Source organism: Pangasianodon hypophthalmus, chromosome 18 (assembly GCF_027358585.1).
Source record: "Pangasianodon hypophthalmus isolate fPanHyp1 chromosome 18, fPanHyp1.pri, whole genome shotgun sequence".
Taxonomy (NCBI): domain Eukaryota; kingdom Metazoa; phylum Chordata; class Actinopteri; order Siluriformes; family Pangasiidae; genus Pangasianodon; species Pangasianodon hypophthalmus.
The window spans coordinates 16,118,198-16,138,817 of NC_069727.1; the positions used below are offsets into that span (position 1 = coordinate 16,118,198).

General features: G+C 39.7%; 1 protein-coding gene across 1 annotated transcript in view; it reads right to left on the reverse strand.

Moving 5' to 3' along the window:
• Window positions 1–20,417, reverse strand: part of cald1a (caldesmon 1a) — a 54,994-nt gene extending 34,577 nt beyond the window's left edge. Inside the window, exon 1 of the mRNA XM_026923661.3 lies at window positions 20,273–20,417. The gene's annotated coding sequence lies outside the window, so the exon portion shown is untranslated. The remainder of the gene's footprint in view (window positions 1–20,272) is intronic.
• Window positions 20,418–20,620: the final 203 nt, after the last annotated feature.

The window sequence follows — 20,620 nt, forward strand, 5'->3', positions numbered from 1 at the left end:
GGGTGACAACCCATCACAGGACACAATCACACACACTCACACGCCCATTCACTCACTATGGAAAATTTGCAAATCAGCCTACAACACGTCTTTGGACTGGCGGAGGAAACTGGTTTTCTGAGGAAACCCTGAAGCAAACTCCACGCACACAGGGCGGAGGCAGGAATCAGAACCCCACCCCTGAGGTACGAGGCAAATGTGCTACTCGCTAAGCCACCATGCCCCTCACATTAGAACTAGTGCATTAATATACCTTAAGCAGCTGGAAATACTGTCAGAGCTGCTGTTAAATTAAACACATTCTCACCAATCAGAATCAAGCATTCAGCAGTGCTGTAAGATAACTTAATAATAATTAATTGATTCATTTGTATTTTATGCATAAGACTTATTGGCCAGTGAGCTGTCAAGGTCATTTCAAGCCCCAGTCTGAACATTTTGAGTGAAGCCTCTTGTTTCTTAGTTTTTTTTTTTTTTTTTTTTTTTTTTGCTGGGTGTTCCAGTGTTTGCTGTAGACTATGCCTCAGCATATGTGCCAGCCAGGTGCAGCTGGGCATCTCAACAATGTGCACTGTCAGCATCTTTACAAGGTCACACACACACACACACACACACACAAAGATATGTGGCAGCTATGCCAGCAATGCACACATTTTTCTCATAATTTCACTCACTCCTGACCTTCATTCAATAACCTGCCAATCAAATCCTCAAACTTTCAATAAAGCAGGGGTCAGTGATTTTTAAGTGAGGAGTTCTCCTCACATTCCAGCAGCTGTCGATAAAATGCCTGGGAAGGATTTTAATAAACAGGACAAAAAAAAAACACAAAGATCCAGTAAACTGAGGAAAAGGAGGTGTCTTTAGTTGGTGGTCAAACAAGTTGCCTGACAATTCAGAAATTCAGAAAGCTCTGGCTTTTGCACTACTATTCAGATACATGGCATACATGTGGTTTGGTGGGGGTGGCTTTGGGAGAACACTAAAGGGAGGGGCTGTATTTGTTTGAATTTGAGGTCAGCTAGCTTCAACTATCTTCTGCCAAAATCACAGAATGTACGTTTAGCTATATTTGTGTCTTTTTTTGTAACTAAGTGGCCTTTAGATGTGAGAAAGGCACTTTATAACTACAGCTTTTTCTTCTTTGTCTTCTTCTTCTTATCATCATTGTCATCATCATCATTACAATTAATAATAAAAAAAATAATAAAATAACTCTAGTTGGCAAACAGGAAGTAAGGGCATATTTTTGGAATGAAATGATGTATTCAGACCCAACACCGGATCTGACTAATGGACCAGGACCTAAGGGACTTCATGAAGTTTTGTCTAAATTTACCTCTAGGGGGGCGAACTATAATTATCATATTGTAACTTTTTTAGCCACTCAACATCAAATCACGATTCGTCTTTCAGTTAATTCCCTGGAAGCTGCCAAGTGTTCTTGACGTACCGAATTAGTGATTTGCAAAACAAAGTCTGCCATGTTGTTTAACAATAACTTTTTTTTGCTGTTTCTCACAGAAACCTTGTCTAAACTTTGTGAAATTTGAACCATTGCATTTTAAGATCATGTTGACCAAAATGTATTTCTTGTATATTCAACAAGGTCTGTCTGTAACCTAACGCCATATGTCACCAAACAGGAAGTGAGGCCATATCTCAGTAACAACTTGACAAATTGCCATCAAATTTAGTATTTTTCCTTGGGAACAACCACTAACTGTCACTAAGGGTGGGCTCAGAAAGGGTGCTTGGCCCCTTAATCTCTGATTGCTGCTAAATTGATTATTATTAGTAATAGTATTCATACAGTAACTTTTCATACCACAAGTGTTCATAAATCAAGCTGAAACTGAAATGGGTGAAATGGAATTGAGAAGACAAGCTCTTAGGAGGGGAAGTGGAGGCATGGCCTCACCTTAAAAGCCAGAATGAATGGACACTTGTCAATTACTGGTTTGAGTGGAGGGATGATATCCTGTTTAAGCCCCCTGAGTACTATTTGTTCAGTGAATTCAAATTAAATGAAGAGATCAGACAGCTGGGATTGGCGCTCCCTTGTAGCTGAGAGTGAACCAAGTTAAAGAAATACACTCTGCTATGTCATCTAGCACATTCAATCAATTCGATTTTATTTGCATAGCGCTTTTAACAATAGACATTGATTTACAGAAGCTATACAGAAATCCGGATGTAGATTTAGATCCCTAATGAGCAAGGCAAAGGCAGTGGCAAGGAAAAACTCCCTGAGGCGACATGAGAAAGAAACACTGAGAGGAACCGGACTCGAAAGAGAACCCTTCCTATTCTGAGATACCAGTGATACCCCTTCTGCTCTCCAGACCTGCCTGATCCATCCTGATGCCCTACTTCTGGATGGAGTTCTTATTGGGGTTGGCCCCACATGGACGGCCTGAAGATCTTTGAGATTGCTGGGGATGGTGCTGCTTGGGGACCGTGGAGATGGCTTTGGACTGCAGTTCATATGGGGAGTTGTACTGTGATGGCTTGGGACTATGATTGCTGTGGTGGCTTTGGGACTGCGGTTTTGCACTCAGGTCTCCGTCAGTGGACAGTGGATAGGTTCAACAAACCTGACTTCATGTGAAAACTGTAATGAATTTCCTGTTTACACAATTGCAATTGTTGTCCATGTAGTACACAGTTATAGAAGTGATTTATTCCTCTCAAGGTTTCTTCCTCATATCGTCTCAGGGAGTTTTTCCTTGCCACCATTGCCTCTGGCTTGCTCATTAGTTATAAATTCATACATTTACAATTTATATCTTGAATATATTTATTTCTTTAAAGCTGCTTTATGACAATGTCCATTGTTAAAAGTACTATACAAATAAAATTGAATTGGATTGAATTCTGGGTGACACTGATAGTGGGATTATAAATCATTACTCTTCCACAACGGTATATTATAATGTCAAACTGTACTAAATGCATTGAAAGGATGTTCAGTATGAGCATATGATTATGCAGCGAAATCTAATTGCAGCAGCATTACTAAGGTACAAATCTGCAGTATGCAGGTGAGAAGTGTAAATCTTTAGGCTATCCATATGGGAGCAATCTTTAGGGTATCCATGTGAGTCACAAATGCAGATGCTCTCCACAGTTCAGAGCAGTGAGTGTCTGATCCTAGCAGAGAATTATGGACGTATTTAAGATGCTATCTGCCATTTAGCACTCCCACAATGCTAGACTGGACATGCTTTGACTGCCTGTGCTTTTTATCAGCCTGGATGAGATGGAAGGCTTTCTCAAAGCCCAGGCCTGCTCCATGTGCAGTAAAACTTCACAGTGCGACAGCCATCGTTATCTCACAGCTGTGTTTATATGTCAGACGTAATGAGACCTGCAGTGTCTCAAAGGCTTACTCTAGCAGCGACAAGGAAAAAAAAACAGAGAGGAGAGACACTGTGCACTCCCATTCCCATTCCAGTCCTCTTCAGCCTCCACATCATGTCTCTGGATACAGACGAGGGCTGTACTATCTGTCATCAAGGGGATGATTTGTTTGGCGGTGGTCAGTTGGCTGGAGATAGGCCCTGCCTAAGAGAACGTGCATTGTGCGTTGGACTCGATAATAATGCATCAGCACATTTACAGAGTGAGAGAGAGCGAGAGCAGGATGTTCAGCCATAAATTCAGTGGAGTTTCTGGCAGGCAAAAGCGGTGACTGCATTCCATTGCTGTCACCAGGCAAATGTGCACCACGATGCAGTGAAGATGAAGAATCAAAAAGAGAAGCAACAGACAGGACAGTAGTTGTCTCTCTTCTTCATCAAGCAGTTTTGTTTTTGCTGATTAGTTTTTATTGTTATTCAGAGACACAAACACCCATAAAATCACAACAATACTACAAGCATATGGTGCAGTAAATACAGTTGCAGTTGTAATCAGGTCTCATTATGAGAATATGACAATATGAGAGTAATTAAACTCTTGTACTTCAAAGAAATAGTGCCACATCCTATGAGATCCTTAACAAAAGTAATAGCACTGAACTGGTTGCAAATAATGCTGTCTTTGCTTTATTCGAACCAAGCATAGTATGCTCTAAAATAAGAATAAAAGACAGTGAAGCCAAACTGAAAATAACTGGATATCTGGCTCAAACCACGCTTTCAAAATAGTATTTAGACTCAGTTAAGGGTGACATACCCATTTTAGTTTCCATTGAGATTTTTTATTTAAAACTAAAACAGGGAATGTCTGCGAGATAGTAAAACACATCCAAGCAGCAAACTTCAATTCAGACTTAAAGTGATCACCTCCAGCTGTCTAGCTTTTCTTTCCAAGACATGTTCACATGGAAACAACTCTTTATTTTAGAATGACAGCCATTCAGCCTAGCTAAGCATTTCATGTCATAACTGTACAGTCTCTCGTGAACAAATTTGCTTATAATCAAAACATTACAATTACTCTGAATATACACACAAATCAATACCATTCACATTCATTTAGTTACTTTAATCAAAATGACAAGGATAAAGGAATAAAGGATATTCTTATAAAGGAGTCTTAGCCATTGCTATTTGAGAATGGAAATTGAGTCTCCCACATTCCCAGACAATGGATCACATTCCTCAGCTTGCAGCCTTGTCCAATGAATCACTTCAGGACTCTTAGGTTTAAATTACCTGCATATAGATCAAACACATCTTAGATGTTTCACTAAAAAATGTCCCCTGCAACTGCAGAGACCTTGATGAACATCCACGTTCTGTAACCCTGAACTTTCAGCATACATATAGAATTTGATCATAAAATGTTGACAGAAGACGTGACATGCCTGATTCTGATTTTATTCATTACTAAGATTAGAGAGCTGGGATCTAGCAAGTAAACTCAGCACTGAGGCCCATCATTCAGCTGTACTCTGTCATCAAGCCGAAACTTCTGAGCTAGAGAACTATAAATCTGAGCTACTAAATCTGTCGCACGCCACAAACATGCTCTTAAATCCACATTATCCTCTGTTAAAAAAATGCCAGTAGTAAGTATTTATTTATTTTTTTTTACGATTCCCCTCTTTCTTTCTTTAAAATCTGATAAATAAGGTAGGATCCATGCCTTTGCTCTGCGAATCTGCCAATAGCGTTCATTCTCAGACTGCAATATACCTTTAAGCTTCATGCTTTTTCAAAGTGCTTGCTTTAAATGGTGCTCTCATGTGCTTTCCAGAGATTGCACCTCTATCAGTCAGCACTGGCATGCGAGATCCTCAAAAAAAAAAAAAAAAAAGAACGAGGAAGAAAAAAATGATGCAAGTACAGCATCAAAAGTCTGCTGCTTATTGGTGCTGCTCCACATGACCAAATATGGTAAGAAATAAGCTCCCTTTCCCGTAAGTTCAGGGAAAAAAAAAAGAAAAAAAAAAACTGAGAGGGTTTATAACATGCTGTGCAGTAAGATAGAGCCCTCGCACTCAAACACACTGACCACAGAGTGGGAGAGGGAGAGCTCTATCTGCAGCCCATGATGTGAACGACAGCACTTTCAGAATCACACACACACACACACACACACACACACACACAGAGTGCCCAAGCTGTCCCAAACCAAGCAAAAACCTCTCATTTCTCAAGCAGAACCAACTATGCTCTCCACACACAGAGAAATATGAGATCCGAAGAAAAGCAGAAAAAACAGCACTTTTTTTTCCTCCCGACATTTTTGTTCAAAATGGAAGGGTTTTAACTTTCAGTACTTTGGGCTTTTATGTAACTGAAAACAGTTACATAATAAGTGGAAAAATAGAGATACTAGTCCAAATTACTCAACCTGTCAACCAGCCTCATCTTCAGGGGATCAATCTTGAATCCTTCTATGTATAAATTATCTGATCAGTGGTAGGCCTGCCACAATCACAATTATTTAAACTAGTTAATGTAATTAACCCACTTCCATATTCATATGTCACCCTATGTATACACAAGTAGATTAGATCAGATTAGATTAGATTAGATTAGAGTAGCACAGAATACAGCAGAGTACAGTAGAGTTGAGTATAGATAAGAGTTCAGTAGATTAGATTAGTAGGTTAGGGCAGTTTTAACTGTTCATAGTTAAAAACTTACTCACTGACTTAAAGTCCTATCACCACAAATAGCAGCACAGAAGTAATTCTCCAAATGTAACATTCTCTGAGTGTTATGAATAAACCATCTATTGCGTTGTTCCTGTATGATGCATAATACTTGCATTAGTGATCAGTGCATAATGACATTCCTGAGTAACACACATTATCTACTAAAATGAAGTAGTTGATTAATATGATGATTAATATTCATGAATGTGGTGGCAAACCTGAGATTCACTGATACAACCAAATCAAATCAAATCACATTTTACTCGAAGACTTGATCTATCTTCTTGTAAAATCTAATGTTGTAATATTTAGTGAAGTTAAAACACATTGTAAAACTTGTAGACAACAAGCTATGGCCTGTTTCATCTCTAGCACATAGTAGAACAATTTTAATTTTTATTGTTGTGCTATAGAACATTGTTGTTCACTAACCTCTCTGTGTATTTCATTAATAAAGTTGTATATAATGAAGTGGTAATTAGGATTTAACTCAATTTATCAACATCATAAAAAGGAAGTGAACAACTGGACCAGGTCAGTTAAATGGTTTGGAGAACAATTAATCACATCAGCTAGTTATATGATCTAAAAAAATCCACCTTGTTTCATGTGATATAAAGACTTGACCTATGAACCGAGCCTCATTCAGTCCAGACAGTGTGAGCTATTAAACAGCCACTCAATTTCCCTGTGGTAATTAACATGAGCCAGGGCATGGCTCTGCAGCACGTGCCGTATATCGCCTACCCTGCTGGAACATTTCATGCCACATAAAACCGTGTTCGACATAAACCTGAGAAGTTCCTGACATGTCTTGTAAAACGTGCCTCTTGAATCAGCCTCTTGCTGACAGGCATCCCTTAGCTACACCATGCATAAATGGCCCTGAAGCAGCAATGGCCCTGAAGCATGCAGAGAAAGACAGCTAGAACTGGGAAGTGATTTAGGATCTCATTTGAAATCACACAGAGTGAAAGCCTGTCATGTCCTATATGTAACAGCAGTGTGGAAGGCACTTTGCAGCATACATGTGAAGAATATTTTTACTGCTTCATTTACACGTCACAAATCTCTGAGCTTTGACTGATCGTTTGGTCCCTCAAGAGAAATAACACCACTGAGAATAAAATTATGCCTTAGTTGGGCTGGGCATTATGATGATATATTGACATTGTGATTGATATATGACTGCAATCCAAATGCTAATATTCTGAGTACTGAAACTTAGCAAGGGCCAGCTAGCTTAATGCAAAACAAAGTTACATCATGACTCGGACAATAGTTCTGGCTACAATATGTTGTTATACATCGTAATATGCTATTGTGGACTTGTATGGCAAATGTTCCATATGAATGGATTTTAAAAAGTGTGTAATGGAGAGGTTTACTATAAGGAGATGTTTATTTAGCTGCTAAGACTACTGAAGTCTTACTAACTTTTTTTTTTATTAAGTCAATTTTTGTCTTATTAACTTTGGGGGGGTGGGGGTGGGGGTCCTGGTGAGGTAATGACAGTTTATAGCTGCTGTAACGCAAGTGATAACAGGAACTAACTTGTTTAATGAACGTTCCACAACATTTTATGTAAATGAATAAAAAGTATGATGTATCAGTCAATTTAATTGGTGGCAAACTGCTGTGGTATAAGAGGAATAAAACACTTTCTGGGATGTGCTGTTATGGGAAAATATTGGGCCACATCACGCCACCCCTTCATCAGTTATTTTCCTATAACATCACCCCTATCATGTTTAATTAATCATTTAACACACATGCAAAGTAATGTTTTCAAAACAGATACAATTACATATAAAGAACTCCTTGAAATGAAACCAGATTGATAACGTCTGCAGCTTAAAATCTAAGACACTGTGAATTTTAAATCTGAAGGCAATTTAATGCTTATTAATGGCTTCCATTCATCAAGATAGAAGAGATGACGTAGCCTATTGGCTTTATCTTATGGTCCAGTGATGCTACTTTGTGAGCTTTGGCTGACTAAAACCCGGGCGGAGCTTCCTTTTTTGAGAGTCAGTGGAAGAACAGTGTATATTTCCATCACTCAAAGCAGGCTGGGAGATCCATGGGTCAGGAATGACCTTCGGTCAGTGATGAGCCAGACTGATGACAGCAGCGGGGAGTTTGGCCAGAGAGACGCTTTTAAGAGTCCTTGCACTTTGAAGCTTGGACCAAAAAAGACGCATTCTAGTTTATACTCTTTAGTCTAAAACAAACAAAGCTAACGTGCCTCACATCAATCACATCTCCAAGGAATGTACACAATGTAGGTAAAACTCTCCCAAGTTCAGGAATGCTTGCAAATCCTCTGCGGGAAATGTGCGCGTGCTTGTGTGTGTGTGAGTGAGTGTGTCGGCTGCAAAGGATATTCAGACCACACATTCCTGTGTAGAACCCTTTCCTGTGCCTCTAGCTGCGCTCCTCCCATTACACTTGTGTAGTCACTTCTTTCGCTCAGATTTACATCGACTGCTATTGTCAGCAGGTTGGTAGGGCTGTTTATGTAGGTGCCACTCAATATGAGGCTGCTGGACAAAATGCTACACTGCAATTATAATATTTCATAATGGGTCTGTCTTATGGCCTGCAATGTATCAAAGACACATTGGTGAACCTTTGATGTGACACGTTTAAGGGGCATCCTGCATTATTTTGCCAGAAGTGATTAATGTTTGTGGATTTGGATTGGTGTAATTAATCAAACTGTATCAAAACCTTACAGAAATGGTCATGGAAAATCTGAGACTGATACTCAGAGCATGCAATAAAACATTTACGGCTGTACTGAGAGTCAACAACTTAAGCTCAAAAGTCAATATTTATGCCGGGAAAGTTAGTCATTTTCATAGTTGCCTTACACAGATGATCATTCAGATTATGCAAATTACCTGCATATAGTTCACGTCTCTGAGATTCCCAGAATTTTCTTGAGTAGAGGCGTCTGAGATTAGTGTCTGAGGATTTTTTCAAATTATACCAGTGCCTTTATACACAAGCACTTGCCTTTAAGCCTAAAAAATCAGGGGATAGAAGATAAAGACTGGGCTCCTGAGTGGGGCAACAGAAAAGCATTCACTCTATGCTACGGCCATCCATGAGCAGGAACCAAAGGAGCATAATTAGTTGTGCTCTCTGAGAGGGAGGAATGGCATATTTTCCCTCTCCGGTCAATCACACCAATAATAGCCAATTGCGGGGGTCTGTGAGCTCATGTATTCAGAAGAAGGTAGATAGCACTTTCTTCCAAGTGTGTTACAGTGCCCTGTGATGCAGCATGAGCAGGAGTTCGAAAATATGCAGCTGTCGTGTATCTTTGAGGAAGCATGTGTTAGCCCATGGTTTCATGGATAAGTCGATTAATTAAAAACCAATATATTGTGCACCTATATTGTTCTTCCATGAATCTGTAGGCACTAACACACAGTTGATTCTATATAAAGACTTGTGAATAAAGCCAGAATTTGTCCATGCCCTGACACTATCTGGCTATGTGAAGAATTCACTGCTTCCTTCTGACTGTGGTTCTATTTTGTGTCCATCTCTCTTTCTTTCTCTAAAACCCACAGACACACTTTGAACTAGGCACTGGATGCGCTTTAAAGCCCTGTGATGGATTACTTTAGTCATCTGAAATATTGAGTTTCATTGTTTTTCTATGTAATTGCCTGACCATCGAGCCGGCCAGCCCAGAGCTTTAATTTTCTCTCTCTGACAGACGGACTGACCTTGTGCTCACACCAGCAAATGACAAGTCATTGATGTCACTGCAGGTTTGTCTCTTGTGGCCATGTAGTGACTGCTACTGTTATCGCTTGTGAGTGTGCAATGTCTGTCTTTTCTATAGTTCAGATAGGAACTGACAATAGCAAAATGTATCGAATCTACTGTATTATTAACTTGTAAGTATCACTCAATGTTCACACTAGCTAGTGACAAAGCGAGAGGCACTCATTCATTTCCTATGCACTGCTCATTCATTGCTTTTGACACAGTAAATCCAAATAGTCTAGTAAATTCAGGTAACTCCTCAGATCAATCCCATAGTGTGCATTTTCAGACCACTGACACCTGTCCTCACTACATTTAATTCACATTTAACAGTGTACAGTGCACTAATAGTAAGGATATATATATAATGTTCTCAGTTTATATATATAATATATGCTCAGTTTCACCTTTATTTGAATTTTACTACAATATTAAAATGCATTTTGAACAATAGTTCAGTGCATAGAAGAGCAAGTGACAAGTGAAGCAGATTATTATTTGCTAGTGTGAACGCAGGTTAAATTTAAATGTGGTTTGTGGCTGGGATTGCATCCCTGTGTTGCAAATTCGCATAGGAAATGATAAGCTCCCATTCTCTTTTTTTCGCTTGCTAGTATGCATGTGAATCCAGAATGAAACACTTTTAAAGTCATATATAGTATGCAATTATTGTTATTATTCTGCCTGTTTGCTAAATATAATTAACATTATTAATACCCCATTTTATTACATACAACAAAGACAATGGTATATAGTTTTATAAACTAAAGATAATAAATGCCATTAAGGATTTCCAGGTTATTTGGCCTATTTCAGTCAATATGTGCACTACAGATGAGTAAACTTTTCAGCACTAAATGCAGAAGAATAGCTTGTAAGATTGCAGGCTGCTAGACATCAAATCATTTTTCTCTGGAGTAAGATATGGAAGATGGGAGAAGCATTTCTGATCCTGTCTCACTGGAACATGCAGAAAGCATGCAGGTCATGGTAGTCAGGTAAGACTAGACTTGTTTAGTCTTGTTTTTTGAAGCCAGCTACCTTTATTTAATTAAGTTAATGCATGTCTCCCATGTCTTCTAAAAATATTAGCAGACTGTTTATTAAATGTTCATGTGAAGTCCTCAAAATAATCTTTATAGTGACTTGAAGACAGGCCTACTGTTATCCAGAGGATCAGCTTAACTGGTCGAATGTTTATTCTTACATATCCTCTAAACTCTGGAATATTATTCCAGGGAATATCTAGATTGAAAGACATTTATATTAAAGATGTCTTTGCTTTAACATGGCCTGTTATTTTCTTTAACTTTGTCAGGATTTGTAGTAAGCCTAGATTTATAGTGAATCCACTGCTAAGGGTGCTCTAAACCCACAATGATTCCTGCCTGGCATTTACCCACACCAGCCATATAGGTCAGCGGTATGCAATAAACATCTGTGAGGGTCCAGCAACTAACATAACTGAATGGTGACAACAGTTACCTTTTATTACTTAACCATAAACGATTAGTTCATGGCTATAAATAAGACCATTCGAAGCGGTTATATTTTGTTCTGTAGTGGCACTTCATGTTGCTACATTTTTACAGAATTAAATTTGTGCCAAGAGTATTGAATGTAACTTTTCAATAAATAAAATTCTGCAACTGAAAACAGTGAAGTTGGTGGCAAAAATTTGACCATTATGGTATTCAAAGCATTCTTTGTTAACAGTTTTCTAAGCTTCTTTTTCACTAATGAATGCGCTGCCTGAGTTTTTGTTTACGCTCCGCAATTTTACGTTCGCCATTCTGGCACAAACCCGTCGTGTAGGCGGGCTTCACAGCGAATTACTCTCATTGGCTAGTGAGATTTGGATTGACAGCTTCCTGACCTGGAAGTAGAGTCTTCAGTGGCGTGAATTTTGGAGAGCATTCTGGATGCAGTTCTCTGTATAGTTATAGTGTTTGTACTACTATTTTTTTCGAGATGAGCTCTCAGGAGCGTCTGTACTTCCAGATCAGGGAGTGTCGATCCATATCTCACTAACCAATGAGAGTAAATCCCTGTTAAGCCCGCCCACATGAGAGGTTTGTGCCAGAATGGTGAACGTAAACTTGAGGAGCGTAAACAAAAACTTTGAAAGAGTAAAAGAAAACTCCGGCAGCGCATTCATAAACCATGATTAGTGAAAAAGGAAGCTTAGAATACTGATAACAAAGAATGCTGTTTATTTGAATACCATGTTAAATTTTTGCCACTGAGTTCATTTTTTTCAGTTTCAGATTGTTTTTCTTCTTTCTCATTGTATATTTTTGTTCATTTCTTGAAAAGTTACATTCAATACTTTTGGCACAAATTTAATTCCATACATTTTGACTAGCACCACAGACTCCGAATAGATGAGATGTCTATTTTGAACCTGAAGCAGAGAATAAACACACATTTCTCTGTCCATTTGTCTTTGAACATTCTGATTCATCTTGATTTTTGGCTTTTTTAAACATGTTGTCTCTTTTTCAAACATGTTGTCTCTTCACTCATCAGATCAGAAAAGGTAAATGAAATAAAAAAAGAAAATCTGTGAAAACTTTTTCTGACCTAATATATGTGATTGGCCACAAAAAACAGCAACAGAGGATCTGACTATAATACTACAGCCATTTTTTCATACATTGCTCATTTCTGCTACAATGTGTTTCAAGTGCTCAGTTCGATCCCCTGAAATACTTTGCTGGTTCTCGGACAGTTGGTGACCCCTGATATAGGGATTAATGCTTTCTCTCTTAAATCAAACCACATTGATCCCTTGGTGATTATCTGACTTGAATGTGTTAAATGAGGTAGACTCTGCAGTACTGTGAACTCTGACATACTTGCACTATAAAAACTCTCTCATTTCCAGCTATCCACCTGTGCCACATAAACACACTCTGGCACAAAGTGCTGTGTGTGGCTGTGCCGGCGGAGAGCTTGACTGAGTGACTGTTACACTCCAGACAGGTCTGGGCAGCTGGGATGCTATTACTGATCATTAAGTTGAACCTGAACTAATGGAAGGCTGTTATTATCCAAGGTGGTCTCTCAGATGTCTGTCATAGTCTTGAGAAGCCCTGCACTCACTTGTTCTCTATGTCTCTCAAACACACACACACATGCACACAGCAGCCATTACTGTAACAAGAGTTCACTGTTCTCCATGGCACTGCTATATTCATTAAATCAGACCTTAATGAGGGCGGCCCCCCTTTCCTCCTCTGTCTTTCACACACACTGCATGTCTGGGGCATCTTTTCCCCTCTTGTAATCACATACATGTGCAGTCTGTTTCATTAATCAGAACATGCCCACAATTGGTGAACTCCCCAGTCTTCAGTCTGTTTACTCCACTAAACCCAGGATAGACAGATCGAGACCATCGTAACCCTGTACCCCTGTGTCATTGTGCCTTCTGCTTAGCTGTTAACACAGTTCTCTCGTCTACACGCCTGTGATGTAATCTCATAACCAACTGTAAGGACTGACTGTGTGATTATCCCCATTCTGTCAGCTTAAGAACGGCTGAGAAGCTGATTCATTCCCACTATGAATATCTTTGCTGACTGACGGTATAAGTAGCACATAAATACCCTCAATAGCTCCTTGAATGCAGTGGCCATGTCTGGGATGTGTAGCAGACCCACTGACTGAGTCACCCTACAAATGAACTGCAGCCGAGTGCTAATAAAATCCCCTTTAAGAAAGCCAGACTTGCGTTGTTTAATAACAGCTCGAGTGTTTGGAACAGAGCCGTTTCTAGCACGTTTCTTATGAGGTAAGAGGCTCTCAGATGCCAGCCTCTCTCCCAGAAGAGCGTTCTTAATTAAACACCACTCACAGGGAACCTGTTTCTGCCACTGAATCTGTGCCAGCTGTCTGATACCGTGCAGGGAAATGCAAAGTGATGAATTACAGCACTGCCATGATTCTTGATAAACTAATACAAACTGCTAGGATTACTGTGTCCTCAGAGGACTGAAAAGTAGGTACAGCTTATATATACATGTCAAGACATATTTAACACACCACGCAGAGCAAGAGGATCAGACTCCACTCCTGGTGAACCACATCAATGGAGAGATTTGTGCTGTCTCTCTATGGCGCACCAAATTCAGCCCATAAAGACCGTGGTAATTAGGTGATGAGTTGTTCCAGGCATGTTAACTGAAGTAGAATAGTAAAACCTGCAGTGCTCTGGTCAGACAGGACTGGAGTCTGGTCCTGACTCTGTGGGAGGTAACTGGAGAACCTAGAGGAAACTGAAATGGAAATGGACCAGTACAATGCTTATTCATGCCAAATACAATTAAATCAATATCTAAACAAAACTGTTGGCAACAAAATAGTAGAAAAAAAAATATTCCTTTTGATTGTTTCCACGTCGCTTGAACTCAACTTTCACAAGTCACTTGGCCCACCCACTTTGTGTTGCCAGTGGTCTCTTTGCCTTTTGTCGGTGTATATCTCCAGCGCTGACGGAAAATGAAATAACTTTGCACCAGCAGGTCGTATCACGTCATGCATCATAAGCCAACATATATACATATACAGTATATACACTCACCAGCCATTTTAATAGGAACACCCACACCTCTACGTATTCATGTAATTATCCAATAAGCCAATCAAATTGCAGTGCAATGCATAAAATCATGCACATACAGGTCAAGAGTTTGAGTTAATGTCAAATCAAATATCAGAAACCGGACAATTGAAGATTGGAAAAACATCATTGCGTGGTCTTTTTCCAGTCTTCAGCTGTCCAGTTTCAGTAAACCTGTGCCATAAAGTAGCCTCAGATTCCTGTTCTTGGCTGACAGCAGTGGAACCTGATGTGGTAATCTGCTGTTGTGGCCCATCTGCCTCAAGGCTCAACATATTGTGTGTTCTGAGATGCTTTTCTGCTCAGCGCGGTTGTAAAGAGTGGTTGAGTTGCCATAGCCTTCCTGTCAGCTTGAATCAGTCTGGCCATTCTCCTCTGACCTCTGTCATCAACAAGGCATTTCCTCCACTTTTGTAGAAGTGCCACTCACTGAATGTTTTTGTTTTTCACACCATTCTGTGTAAACCCTGGAGACTATTGTGTGTGAAAATCCCAGGAGATCAGCAGTTTCTGAAATACTCAAACCAGCCCATCTGGCACCAACAAACATGCCATGGTCAAAGTCACAGAGATCACATTTTCTCTCATTCTAATGTTTGGTGTGAACATTAACTGAAGCTCTAGACCTGTGTCTGTATGATTTTATACACTGTGCTGCTTTCACATGGTTGGGTGATTGGATAATTCCATGAATGAGCAGTAGGACCAGTGTTCCTTTTAAAATGGCCGGTCTACATACGTTCTATAATTCCTCAAATACCGGTCATCGAATGGGGGCCTTAAATGCCACTTCAGCAGAAGCACATTATCCATGCCTTGATTAGATGTTTGTTTAGTTTGGGCCCGAATAGCAGAGGTTCCCATTGGGAAGAGGCTTGAAGAGAGACCAAAACAGATTCGCTCAGACATTTCCTGTAACTGTTTTATCAGATGAGGAGAGATTCAGAGTCTTGTTCATCAGCAACACTTTACTTTATCAATATAACCTTTTGGCAACTTGACATCGCTGGCAACTTGACATCGCTTGACATCCTGTAAGATGATTGGAATTGGCGCATGTTTTAAAATAGATTTCAACAAAATGACAAGGAAATTCATCTGCACTGTGAAGTTCACGAAAAGAGAATAAAAAGATTTTAATTCAATGTGACTTTAACTGTGTGCTGTAAAATACGCCACTGTGCACATGACCAGGATGACCTTATACGTTTAAACTACAGCTCCAACCATGTGCCCTCTACAGAGAGGATTTATTTCTAAATCTAACATGGCTGCACCCTTGGGCAATGGAGCGAAAAGAACTCATCCGTCAGCGTTATCCATCATCCAAAAGAAATCCTTGCACATCAGCAGTTCTGGCTTACTTCAAGTCTCCCTACGTAGGAATTACACAGTCTCAATCCATCTCACCATTTCTGTTCCAGAATCCCACTTTTCTGCTGAAAACTGCAACCACACCGAAGAACAACAGACCACAATGTCAAATTACCAGTAAAAAAAAAAAAAAAAAAGCTTTCCACTGAAGGGTTGAAAATGGGAGCGTGAAAGAGGAATTTCAGATTTATACAGTATATTACAATCAAAACATCTGCAAGGCAATTATTGGATATTTGCAGGGACCTAAGTAAACATGAGCTAAGGTTTCAGACAGCTCTGATCTCACAATCGAGGAATGTCCTAAATTGGTGCCCTCCCTTCCTCCCAATCCTCGATCGTCATAACTAGTTAAGAGTTAAACAGATCATTAAAAGACCTCAAAGCAGGCAAAAATGCACTGGGTTAGACAAGTGGATATGCAGGCTCATTCCACTTACAAAGTACAGGGTATCAGATTAAAAGCACAGGACGGCTATTGCAGAACATGATGTGGTCAGAGTTGATGGACTGCGTCCCTTGAGCTTTCTCCTCCAGTGTTAATCACTGTAACAGAAAGCTAATTGAACTTTCACCAGGGTTGTCCAAAGTAAACATTTTCTCAGTATTATTTTACAGGGATCCATTTAAAAAATGCTCTCGTATATTTTTTCTTTGACTTATGAGTACTTCACTCGCTGCTGCTGAGGATGGCCCCACATGGATAGCCTAAAGATCAATGAGATTACTGTGGATGGTACCACTAAAAAACCATGAAGATGACTTTGGACTGTGATTGATATGAACAGTTTTGCTATGATGGCTTAGGACTACAATTGCTATGATAGCTTTAGGACTGCAATTACCACAAACAGTTTTGCACTCAAGTCTCCATCAGTGAACAGTTGACATTTCAACAAAATAGACTTCATGTGAAAACTGTAATGAATTTCCTGTTTACACAATTGCACTTGCTGACCATGTAGTACGCAGTTACAGAAGGGATTTATTTATAATTGTACTATCCGGTGTCACCCAGATGAGGATGGGTTCCCTTTTGAGTCCGGTTCCTCTCAAGGTTTCTTCGTCATATCATCTCAGGGAGTTTTTCCTCACCACTGTTGCCTCTGGCTTGCTGATTAGGGATAAATTTATAAATTTTATAAATTTATAAGTTTAAAATTTATATCCTAAATTTATATATTCCTGTAAAGTTGCTTTGTGTCAATGGCCATTGTTAAAAGGGCTATACAAATAAAACTGAATTGAAATGAATTGAAATATATTCAGAAATATGCATGCCCTTTTCAAAGCAAAGCAATTCCACTTTTGTGTGATAACCTGAAATTAAGGAAAGTGTTTTGCCGAAGTTTAATGAGAAGTGTTCCGATACAAACTCTCTAATTACACTGTCATCTGCAGATAGCATAATTACATATTTGAGATTCAAGCAAAAATGATACAAACACAACAGCACAAAACTGATTTTACACAGTTTGATATGTTGCTTATCAGGCTAAAATGAATAGTTTAGGGTGGTGCCAGTCCTAAATTGGATCAGTTTAAGATCTTCAACAGGCAACTCTGTTCCTATATCAACCTCTGTGTTGTAGTTGTGTTTTTCAGCTTGGACCTGAAGGATCTAGACTCCGGAAACACAGGGTAGTGTTCTGTACATCCTGCCCCAGCCAGGCCTATGGCAAAGCCTCGTTATCACTGTGCGGAATTACTGCCAGATTCCTCTGGGCTCCACACACCCTCACGTTACAGCAAAAGAAAAGAGCAAAGAAGAGAGCAAGAGAGAGACAGAGACAGAGTGGGAGGGTTAAAAAAGAGAGAAAATGGTGCAGTTGTGCATTCCAGAGGCTATTTCAATCGTCTGTCACCAGGTTCAATCTGTTCCTTATAAGGCAAGGGCATTCCCCTCATATTTTCCAAACACCACACTGTTATCAGATCCAGTTTCGTGACCAATTACTCTCTCTCTCAAGAGCCTGCACTGGTACCTATATAGTACATTAGCATTTAAACACAAGCCTGAATGATCACGCTGGACAAAAAGTTGCTTCAAGATCAACTTCTGAACTTTTCCATGATTCAAATGGATGTTATCAAGATAGTACACTCAATTATCTTGGTGTGCCAAAAGGCATTTGGGTATTTCTGAGCCATGATGGCATGTTATGGTGTTAGCAATAGTGTTAGTAAAATCCACAAGTTCCTTTACTGCACACTAATCAGCACAGAGAATTCATTTAGCAAAACAAACCACTCTCCCATCCTCCAGCCCCGGCCTGTCCACAATTCCACAACAGAAAACAGATGAAACAATACAAGAATGTTCGTGACTGGCAACAGCACACCGCAAATATTTTGGGAAGAGAACAAGGAGGGGGGAATCCAGCCAAATTATACAGCATAGATGATGCTACTGAAAGTCTCGGTAAGTGAAGACCTTAGATCAAGGGTCCCAAAATCCTGTCCAGAAGTCAACTCAAGTCAAGTGGATTTTTATTGTTGTTCCACTATATAACTTGTATATACTGGAATGAAATGCTGTTTCTTCAGGACTATGGTGCAACACGTAACAATGCAGTAGCCCAGTACAGAGGACTGCATAAAGTGCAAATATACAACAGGGTGAGACGAGTGCAAAATATACAATAAATACACAGGACAGCGCACTCTGACTAGACAGGACAGCAGGATGGTATTTGATGGAAGAAAGTAGTGCAAATAATTTCTCTAAACTGTAGGCTCTACGCTACCGTGCAATTAAGTAGAAAAAAAGAGATGGAGAAAGGTGTAATAGAAAGATCAATAGAAAAAAGTGTCTCATAGCAGCATTTTAAAGTGCACTCACTACGAGGTGCAGGGAAATTACACCTCCTACCTGGGCTGGACTCCAGCCCTCCACGCCTGGCTGAAATTAGGGACCCCTTGCACAGATTAAATAAATAAACTTACCACGACTACACAATTGACCACAGCAAGAAAGAAAAGTTTGCTGAACAAGAGGCTGTGCGTTCGGATAACATGTTGCACAGCTTAATTCTGAGTTCTAAATGAATACCTACAGTGATTCCTGCTGGAAGCAAATAAACACACTCACTCAGTACTGCAGGAGAGATTCAACACTACAGACGTTCAAGTAAAGACCCACGTAAATTATTTATTCAGCACAAATATAATGGTTTATTCTGCACTGGGAATTTTGCTAGGTATATAAATGAGTTCATAAAAATGATTAAGGATAATCTCACTATCCAATGAGAAACGTGCCATTAAAATCTGAGGTTAAAATGCACAAATCTGAATTTTTATGCATTTATTTGAAGTTTTAAGCAATATTTGGAAGTTGAATTAGATCAAATTAAATATTATAATTTGAAATTAGCACAAATTCAGTTCTTCAAATTCAGATTCAAATTTTCAAAACACTACATGTGGGGATTTAACCAAAGCAAATGATCACAGATTCGATCGCTGGCATTTCAGCCAATGAGCCAACAATTTAGCGCTTTAAAAATTTGCATCTGAATGTCACTCATTTTCAGTAAACGCTTTACCCTGCTCAGGGTCACCGTGGATCCAGAGCCTGTCCCGGGAGCACTAGGCTTGACGCGGGAACACATCCTAGATATGATGCCAGTCTGTCATTGGACACCACACACCTAGGGACACATTAGTGTAGCCTGTCCACCTACCAGCATGTTTTTGGGAGGTTGGAGGAAACTGGAGAACCCAGAGAAAGCCCACACTGACACAGAGTGTACATCCAAAACACCACACAGAGCGTAACCTGAGCTCAGAATTGAACCGCTGTAGCTCTGTACTGCCCTGAATCTGAATTTTAAGGAACTGAATTCACCAAAAATTCTATTTTAATTTATGCATCTGATTATTATAACATTTGTAAACCTTGCACATACATTAAAGAAATGAAACACCATATCAATTTGATTCAAAACTTTTCCAATTCATAAAAGCATAAAAGCATAAAAATTCAGATGAGTACATTTTAAATTCAGATCTCATTCCAAACTCATTCCATATTCTTCATCCCAGGCTTGACTTCTATGTCTAATCTGTACACTTCTGCCAGGACAACAAACATGATGAACAGGTCTTTCTGTAAACAAAGCAGGACTGCATCTGAGTACTTCAATAAGCTTCAACATAGATAACGAAAACAATATCACCAAATAAACAGAAACATTCCAGCATTCCATGCAGAGCAGCAAAGCGCAAAGCGCAAAGCGCCGCGTTACGCACGCCTACAACGCGCGACGTGACGGATACGCACAGCAAAACTTCACAAGGAACTTTTACCCCGTGCGCCAAAACTGTCAGCTCGGTTAAATAAGTCACAACTTACTCCATGCTCCACAACTTACCTGCCACTGGGTGCAAACCTGGCTGAGCTTTAGCCTAGAAAACACAGAGTTTACGAGGTTTGCGCTCAGGCGCCTCAGTCCTCAGAAATCGACGGTCTTCTGTAAGAGATGCGCTTTCTCATTAAGCTCCTCCCTTTAAACATGTCCCAGCTACAGCCTCATACAGCGCTTACGACATGTCTGAAACGAGCCACGCCCACCAACGAACTCGTAAACACGACATCTGATCGAAATACTCGGTCAGCTGTACTACATACTACACGTACTGCATTCTACACTACAGTTTGTGAGAATTTTCTTCTGGAACACAGAGGCTCTTCTCTTGAGTCAACAGTATGCTTAGTTTCA